The sequence below is a fragment of the Odontesthes bonariensis genome, chromosome 14 (assembly GCF_027942865.1).
Source record: "Odontesthes bonariensis isolate fOdoBon6 chromosome 14, fOdoBon6.hap1, whole genome shotgun sequence".
NCBI lineage: Eukaryota > Metazoa > Chordata > Actinopteri > Atheriniformes > Atherinopsidae > Odontesthes > Odontesthes bonariensis.
In genome coordinates this window covers 14,554,480-14,563,803 of record NC_134519.1, presented here as the reverse complement: position 1 = coordinate 14,563,803, position 9,324 = coordinate 14,554,480, and the positions used below count along the sequence as shown (strand labels likewise).

At 41.8% G+C, this 9,324-nt stretch overlaps 2 long non-coding RNA genes across 2 annotated transcripts; both read left to right on the top strand.

The window, feature by feature from the left end:
* Nucleotides 1-792, top strand: LOC142398276 (uncharacterized). The gene is made up of 3 exons (XR_012772773.1): nt 1-192; nt 365-454; nt 569-792. It is a non-coding gene; the product is annotated as an uncharacterized LOC142398276 (long non-coding RNA).
* A 6,540-nt stretch (nt 793-7,332) lies between these two features.
* On the top strand, nt 7,333-8,149 carry LOC142398275 (uncharacterized). Its single transcript, XR_012772772.1, has 3 exons — nt 7,333-7,556; nt 7,729-7,818; nt 7,926-8,149. It is a non-coding gene; the product is annotated as an uncharacterized LOC142398275 (long non-coding RNA).
* Nucleotides 8,150-9,324: the final 1,175 nt, after the last annotated feature.

Below are 9,324 nucleotides of genomic sequence, written 5' to 3'. Positions count from 1 at the left end.
CGGTGGGCAGCTAGTATATAAAGACCCGTGTGTTTCACACTCTTTAGTTCCTCAGCCATGGACAAAGGTTTACTGCTGGCCCTGTTGACTCTGGAGGTCTTCCTGCTCACCGCAGCCTTCACCTCTTCAGGTGAAGCTGCTCTTCTGACCGATGACCGTCAACAAGGAGAGCAACAACAGCCCGCTGATCTGGTAAGACAACAGTCAGACATTTTTATTGTGATGTCAGAACCTTGTGTTTTCACATCAGATTTGTTTACTTGTGAAGTAAAAAGTTTTAGTTCAAATTTATATTACAAGGTAACAACATGAGAGGGCATTTTTTTCATACAACAATGATACATTTATCTTTATTTTGTCACAGAATATGAGAGAAGGAGAAGCGGAAAAGGTGAGGGTACAAGTCAGGAGATTCTGTAGCCGGCTTACAGGAGGATGCGGTGCTTTCAAAGTGGTAAGCTTGCTTCGCTCTGAACATGTTGGTTAAGAAAGTGGAAAAAAAAAATCTAATCAAAATACTGAAAATGTGGATAACAGTTGGTTAACTCTTCCTCTTTCTACTGTTTAGGAGCCGAAGACAAAACACACCAAGGCTGCTTTACTTTTTTGAAGGAAAATGTCAAGATGATGGAAACACATTCATGTGTGCACGTCAACATCAGAAGTTCAAAGCAAGTTTTTAAGGAATTGCTATGTTATGCTTCAACCCACAAAGGAATCTCCGCTTTGCCATTTATTGCCATGCTTCTAATCTGCTGATTATCATTACGAAATAAAATATTAACACATTGATTTTGTGTGATTTCTGTCCACATTTGAAATTACATGTATCAGATTAAAATCAGAATCAGAATCAAGTTTATTTCCAAGTTTGAACTTATAAGGAATTTGACTTGGTGTAGTTGGAGCAGAGTATTAAGTAAAGATAATATAGAAATATATACAGAATCTCAAAAAATAATGAGCTGCTGTGCAAGTTGAATGCTATAAATACAATAAATGTGCAAATAAACAACAGGAAGAATTGGTCCCAAATAATTAGAGGCTGAGGCAAAAACCCGGGCTTGGGAGGAGTTCGGGGAGACCATGGAGAATGACTTCCGGACGGCCTCGAGGAGATTCTGGTCCGCCATCCGGCGGCTCAGGGGGGGGAAGCGGTGCACCGTCAACACCGTGTATGGTGAGGGCGGGGCTCTGCTGACTTCTACTAGGGACGTCGTGAGTCGGTGGGGGGAATACTTCGAGGGCCTCCTCAATCCTACCGACACGCCTTCCGATGAGGAGGCAGAGTTGGGGAGCTCGGACGTGGGACCTCCCATCTCTGGGGCTGAGGTCGCCGAGGTGGTCAAAAAACTCCTCGGTGGCAAGGCCCCGGGGGTGGATGAGGTCCGTCCTGAGTTCCTCAAGGCTCTGGATGTTGTGGGGCTGTCTTGGTTGACACGCCTCTGCAGCATCGCATGGACATCGGGGGCAGTGCCTCTGGACTGGCAGATTGGGGTGGTGGTCCCCCTCTTTAAAAAGGGGGACCGGAGGGTGTGTTCCAACTATAAGGGGGATCACACTCCTCAGCCTCCCTGGTAAGGTCTTTTCGGGGGTACTGGAGAGGAGGATCCTATGGATAGTCGAATCTCGGATTCAGGAGATGCAGTGTGGTTTTCGTCCTGGCCGTGGAACAGTGGACCAGCTCTATACCCTCCGCAGGATCCTGGAGGGTGCATGGGAGTTCACCCAACCGGTCTACATGTGTTTTGTGGACTTGGAGAAGGCGTTTGACCGTGTCCCTCGAGGATTCTTGTGGGGGGTGCTCCGGGAGTATGGAGTGCCGGACTCCTTGATACAGGCTGTTCGGTCCCTGTATGACCGGTGTCAGAGTTTGGTCCGCATTGCCGGCAGTAAGTCGGACATGTTTCCTGTGAGGGTTGGACTCCGTCAGGGCTGCCCTTTGTCACCGATTCTGTTCATAATTTTTATGGACAGAATTTCTAGGCGCAGCCAGGGCGTTGAGGGGGTCCGTTTTGGCGACCTCAGAATCGGGTCTCTGCTTTTTGCGGACGATTTGGTTCTGCTGGCGTCCTCAGGCCGTGACCTTCAGCTCTCACTGGAGCGGTTTGCAGCCGAGTGTGAAGCGGCTGGGATGAGAATCAGCACCTCCAAATCTGAGACCATGGTCCTCGGCCGGAAAAGGGTGGAATGCCCTCTCCGGGTCGGGAATGAGATCCTTCCCCAAGTGGAGGAGTTCAAGTATCTCGGGGTCTTGTTCACGAGTGAGGGACGAATGGAGCAGGAGATTGACAGACGGATCGGTGCGGCGTCTGCAGTGATGCGGGCTCTGCACCGGCCCGTCGTGGTGAAGAAGGAGCTGAGCCAGAAGGCGAAGCTCTCGATTTACCGGTCAATCTATGTTCCTATCCTCACCTATGGTCACGAGCTGTGGGTAGTGACCGAAAGAACGAGATCGCGAATACAAGCGGCCGAAATGAGTTTCCTCCGCAGGGTGTCTGGGCTCTCCCTTAGAGATAGGGTGAGAAGCTCGGTCATCCGGGAGGGGCTCGGAGTAGAACCGCTGCTCCTCCGCATCGAGAGGAGTCAGATGAGGTGGCTCGGGCATCTAGTGAGGATGCCTCCTGGACGCCTCCCCGGTGAGGTGTTCCGGGCCCGTCCCACTGGGAGGAGGCCCCGGGGACGACCCAGGACACGTTGGAGAGACTATGTTTCTCGGCTGGCCTGGGAACGCCTCGGGGTCCCCCCGGAAGAGCTGGAGGAAGTGGCCGGGGACAGGGACGTCTGGGTCTCTTTGCTCAAGCTGCTGCCCCTGCGACCCGATCCCCGGACCAGCGGAAGATGATGGATGGATGGATGGATGGATAATTAGAGGCTGTGCATTAATGTAACCCAGAAGGTCTGAAGATGCTACGTTAGCTTTTAGGTCTGGAAGGCGAAAGGGAGAGAGTCATTGTAAAGGGGGGCTCCGGGCCTTGTTGATAAGGCTAGTAGCTGTAAATACAATAAATGTGCAAATAAACAACAGGATGAATCTCAAAATTATGAGATAGTATCTCAAAATTATGAGATAGTATCTCATAATTATGTGATAATTATGAGATAATTATCTCATAAACACGAGATAAGATCTCATAATTATGAGATAACTGTCTGCACGAGATGATATGTCCGCTAATAGACTCAGCAGCTTTAGTTCGACTAGTGTCTGACTGATTTGCAAGACAATAATGGACGTCTCTCATGGAATTTGTTTTTATTTCCTTCTTGGCATGAGGCATTGGGAAATATTAGCATTTCTCAGGATGGATGGGATTAAAATAAGCATGTCAACGCTACGAAGGCGACTGAAATCGTTGGGGTTGTACAGGAGGAAAGCCCAATCTGACCTGCTGGAAGTTGCGCTCTTCGTGCAAGAGCAACTAAACCAATATGGTGTGTTACATGGCTACAGATTCATGCATTTGAAATGCATCCAGGCTGACGTAGTAGTTAGTCTACGATGGAGTATTGCATTCACTTAATAATGAAAAATTCACCACGTTATCTCATAATTACGAGATAACTATCTCATAATTACAAGATAAGATCTCAAAATTACGAGATAATTATCTCATAATTACGAGATAAGATCTCAAAATTACAAGATAACCTGGGAATTGTTTTATTTTTGAGTGAATGCAATACTCCATCGTAGGTATCCTATCTGAATCTGAAGATCTTTGATATCTTATTTCCCCCAAAATATTCAATATTTGCCTGTGTGGTTCGGTTACACACACACGTGCGCGCGCGCACACACACACACACACACACACACACAATGATATTAATTCATACATACCTTAAGAAATTGTGTATTTAATAAAGGGGAAAATCACACAAAACAAGGATTTTAAAATAAAGATTACTTGAAAGAAATAGGTTGAAAACCAACATTTGAAAACCTCACCAACCTATCTAAGAACACGTACAAACCTCTAAGATCATGTCTTCAGTACTTTGCTCACTCCAAAACAAATAAATGATCAGACTCACAAAGTTCCTGCAAAGGTTGACCAGCAACTTTTGAGCTAATCTTCATTTGGTGGAAAAAACACGACTTTAAAGTCGTGGACAAACACATGTATCATGTCGTTTTTCACAACTGTAAAGCACTCATAACCTCAGAGCTGAAAAACAAGAAGAATCTGTTTCATTTCAACTGAAATGAATTCAGTTTTATTTCTATAGCGCCAAATTACAACCAATGTCATCTCGAGGCACTTCAAAGATAATTGGTTTGAATCCGATTCAAGTCAATTAGAATCCAAGTCATTGTAATAGAATCATAATCCAGTTGCCCCCGAGGACTGAAGAAACAATCTCAATGTCAGAGTTATCTGAGTCACTTAACAAAGATATACCATCCCATTTTATTTCTAAAGCACCTTGAAAACAACGTAACAGTTGACCAAAGAGTTGTACAATACAGTATAAGAGAAATAAAAATAAAAAACATAGCACATACGTGAAATTAAAATGCAGATAGAGATAAAATGGTCAATTAAAAAAGAATGAAATAAAACTGAATAAAATGAACACACAGGACCTATAAAAATTTTGAAGAAAAGAGTACAAGAATAAGATTTAAATCACAGACAACGACTCACACTGGGTCAAAGGCCAGTGAGTACAAGTTAGCTCTTAAAAGAGTTTTAAAAAATGGCAACAGAGGGAACCTGTCTGACCTGCAGTGGTTCCACATTTGGGGAGCTGCAGCTGAGAAGCCTCTGTCTCCTATGGATTTATAAATGTTTTACATCCTGTTAAAAGCATCTGGTCAGCTGGTCTGAGAGCATGTGGTGGTACATAAGGATGAAGCAGTTCAGACAGATAAAAAAGGGGCAAGACCATTAACGGATAAAAGAATTTTAAAATGGATTCATGATATGGACAGGAAGCCAGTAAAGAGACGCCAAAACCCGAGTGATGTGCTCTCGTTTTGCCTGCACCAGCCATCCAGGCGTGAGGTAATAAAAGCATGAATCACTGTCTCTAGGTGGCATCTAGACAGGAGGGACTTGATTTTTGACAGCTGCCTCAACTGAAAAAAAGAAAAAAACAGGAGATAAGACATGTTCTGAAACTGTGATTACTGTCATCATTTTGTCTGCACAATATTTGGGTCTCTGTAAACAAAACTCCATATTTCTCCATATACAATGTTTATCAAACAGCTGTAATTTCTACACAACTTACCAGATATTTTACGACTCAAGATGTGGTCAAGCCCCAACTCGTGAAATACTCCTGTGACGACCAGTGGCGGAACTAGACTTTTTTTCTTGGGGTAGCAATGGGGTGGCCAAGTGTTTTTCAGGGGGTCAATGGTTTACACCACACACAAATAAGTTTATGCGCTAACAGTAATGTGGCACCAGAAGAACATCAAACCATCTGTTAGTAATTGAGTAATGTATATCTGTTTATTATTATTGTATTATTATTATTTATTCCTATATGGACTTACACATGTTGTTCTCTTGTCTTGTGTTCTTCTTTGATATGTCATGACTTGTGATCATTTTTGTCTTATACTATATATATATATATATATATATATATACACACACACACAATTTCCAGGGACTACAGATGAAAGATGTGAAGTGATTATTTCTGGTGCCTTTACAAGTTAATTAATGTGTATTGATCTTTCTTATATAAACCTATAAACAGTAATTTCAATTTGCAGTAATGTTTAAGTAGCCACGTATTAAGCAGACAGAAGATGCCATTTTGAGTGCAATTTTTAGTTTATTTATGTACAAAATGAATATGGTGCATTTACCAACACCCTGATACCATTGACAGAAACTAAAATGCACATAATAACACACAGTTACTCAGACACTGGGTCTGTTACACAGTTACTCTCACACACAGGTAGTCAGTTGTTCACACAGTCAGCAGTCCCTCAATTGTCAGCAAAAAAAAAAACAAAAACAAAAAAGTAAACTGACAACAATTTGACATGACATACAAAGACTGACAAGGTTTTAACTAAGCAAAACATACTACACAGGTAAGTAGGACACAGTGCAGAGCATGGCCATAACCAGAGACAAACAATACCCATCTTAGCTTCAACAAAGCATATATCTTCTACCTTCTAGGGCAGGGGTATTCAACTAAATTTTAAAGAGGTCCAGTTAGAGAAAATTTCTCGAAGCAAAGGTCCGGAAGATCATAATGTCTAACTATTTAGTGTGATATATATTTAAGTAGCCAAGTAGTTGTATCAACATCTGCATGTAATTAATACCTGACGGTTAAATCAAATGAATTCAGTACAATTCAAAAACTTTTTGACAATATTTATTGTCACATAACATAGAACTGAACATGTATGTATGACTGCAGATAAGTATAATGTTCTCGGTCATAGCAGGGGCTCCAACTGTGGTTATTGAAACCACTTGTTTTGGCTCTATTCCTCTCTTTGTTAACATCTCCTTTATGGCCAGATAGATGTCTTCTCCTCTTGTACTGGTCTGAAGGGGAGTGACACCTAACAGGTCTTCACAGAACGCTTTCTGGACTGGTCATATTGGGCTCTGAAACCACTTATTTTCTGTGATCTCACTTCAGATTTGAGTGGGTATGTTTGTTCAAAACCTTTATGTTTTGTCTCATGGCGTTTCACATTGGCACCTTTTATAAGTGCCACAGTCTCTGAACATATGAGACACACTGTTTTAATGCTTCCAGTGGGAAGTATGAACAGAAACGAGTCTGTCCATTCCGGATTAAATGCTCTATTTTCGCTGTCCACTTTTCTTTTTTTGGAGAGTGCCATTTGTTACTTAATTTTCTATATCTTTCTCTGGCTCCGTCGTCCGTTCCTCTCCCTTTGTCCGTCTCACTCCTGTTTCTCAACTTTCTTCAAGTCAGTCGTCTGTATATCTCCCTTTGTTTTCTCTAACTGTATGCTATCTATCGTCTTTTCATGTGTGACTTGACTCAATCTCTTTTCTGTCTGCACTTTAGATTCGCAATGTTTACCGCCTGTAATGCACAGACTTGATTGGCTGAGTAGTATCACGTGGGATTGGTCTGTGCGTTTCCACAGCAGCTGAACTGCTACCGTAAAGACTGCAAAAGCTGCGCCGGTGAAAATGGAAGCGCTCCGTCAGGTTTTATCATAACCTTCTGTGCGGTAACATGTCAATCATCTGGGGGGTTCTTGGGGTAGCCAATCAGATTTCAAGGGGGTCAAATGCCCCCGTAGCCACCCCTGTAGCTCCGCCCCTGGTGACGACTTTAGATGGTGTAAAGCATTGGTACCGTTGGTGCTTCCTCTTTGTTCACATGAAAGCAGCCGGTGGGCAGCTAGTATATAAAGACCCGTGTGTTTCACACTCTTTTGTTCCTCAGCCATGGTCAAAGGTTTACTGCTGGCCCTGTTGACTCTGGAGGTCTTCCTGCTCACCGCAGCCTTCACCTCTTCAGGTGAAGCTGCTCTTCTGACCGATGACCGTCAACAAGGAGAGCAACAACAGCCCGCTGATCTGGTAAGACAACGGTCAGACATTTTTATTGTGATGTCAGAACCTTGTGTTTTCACATCAGATTTGTTTACTTGTGAAGTAAAAAGTTTTAGTTAAAACTCATATTACAAGGTAACAGCATGAGAGGGCATTTTTTTCATACAACATTGATACATTTATCTTTATTTTGTCACAGAATATGAGAGAAGGAGAAGCGGAAAAGGTGAGGGTACGAGTCAGGAGATTCTGTAGCCGGCTTACAGGAGGATGCGGTGCTTTCAGAGTGGTAAGCTTGCTTCGCTCTGAACATGTTGGTTAAGAAAGTGGAAAAAAAAAATCTAATCAAAATACTGAAAATGTGGATAACAGTTGGTTATTCTTTCTACTATTTAGAAGCCGAAAACAAAACCCACCAAGGCTGCTTTACTTTTTTGAAGGAAAATGTGAAGATGATGGAAACACATTCATGTGTGCACGTCAACGTCAGAAGTTCAAAGCAAGTTTTTAAGGAATTGCTATGTTATGCTTCAACCCACAAAGGAATCTCCGCTTTGCCATTTATTGCCATGCTTCTAATCTGCTGATTATTATTACGAAATAAAATATTAACACATTGATTTTGTGTGATTTCTGTCCACATTTGAAATGACATGTATCTGATTAAAATCAGAATCAGAATCAAGTTTATTGCCAAGTTTCCACTTACAAGGAATTTGACTTGGTGTAGTTGGAGCAGAGTATTAAGTAAAGATAATATAGAAATATATACAGAATCTCAAAAAATAATGAGCTGCTGTGCAAGTTGAATGCTATAAATACAATAAATGTGCAAATAAACAACAGGATGAACTGGTCCCAAATAAATAGAGACTGTGCATTAATGTAACCCAGAAGGTCTGAAGATGCTACGTTAGCTTGTAGGTCTGGAAGGCGAAAGGGAGAGAGTCATTGTCAAGGGGGGGCTCAGGGCCTTGTTGATAAGGCTAGTAGCTGCTAATAGTTAGTATCCTCTTAATACCAACAGACTCTTAATAGTTAATAACCTGGCACACATTTAAAATAAATACTGATCTAAACTGGAAAACTTTTTTAAATAACAAATCATAAACAGCAAACTTGATATCAAAGTGTTGTTTATGACACTAGGATTCATAAGATAGAATAAATGACCAAATGAAGGTTATAGCTAGGTCAGCATAAGACTTTTCACCCCTAATTGAATTAATCCCACCAGAACATAAGAGTTTAGGCACAGCTACTAATTCAAAAGGAATGAGTCCAAACTTTTGAATACGAGGTAAGGGACTAACTCCGCTTAGATAAAACCTTAAGTATGAACTTAATTACTAAAAAAAAGAAATCTGGGGATTCAACAAAAAGAAGAAAAAAAAGGTTTTAACAGTTTTTCATGTATTAAGCAGAACAGGTATCCTATCTGAATCTGAAGATCTTTGATATCTTATTTCCCCCAAAATATTCAATATTTGCCTGTGTGGTGCGGTTACACACACACGTGCGCATGTGCACACACAATGATATTAATTCATACATACCTTAAGAAATTGTGTATAAAATAAAGGGGAAAATCACACAAAACAAAGATTTTAAAATAAAGATTGCTTGAAAGAAATAGGTTGAAAACCAACATTTGAAAACCTCACCAACCTATCTAAGAACACGTACAAACCTCTAAGATCATGTCTTCAGTACTTTGCTCACTCCCAGGGGCGTATCTAGCCATTTTGGGGCCCTAGGCAAAATATAGACATGGGGCCCTCATTTTTTAAATACA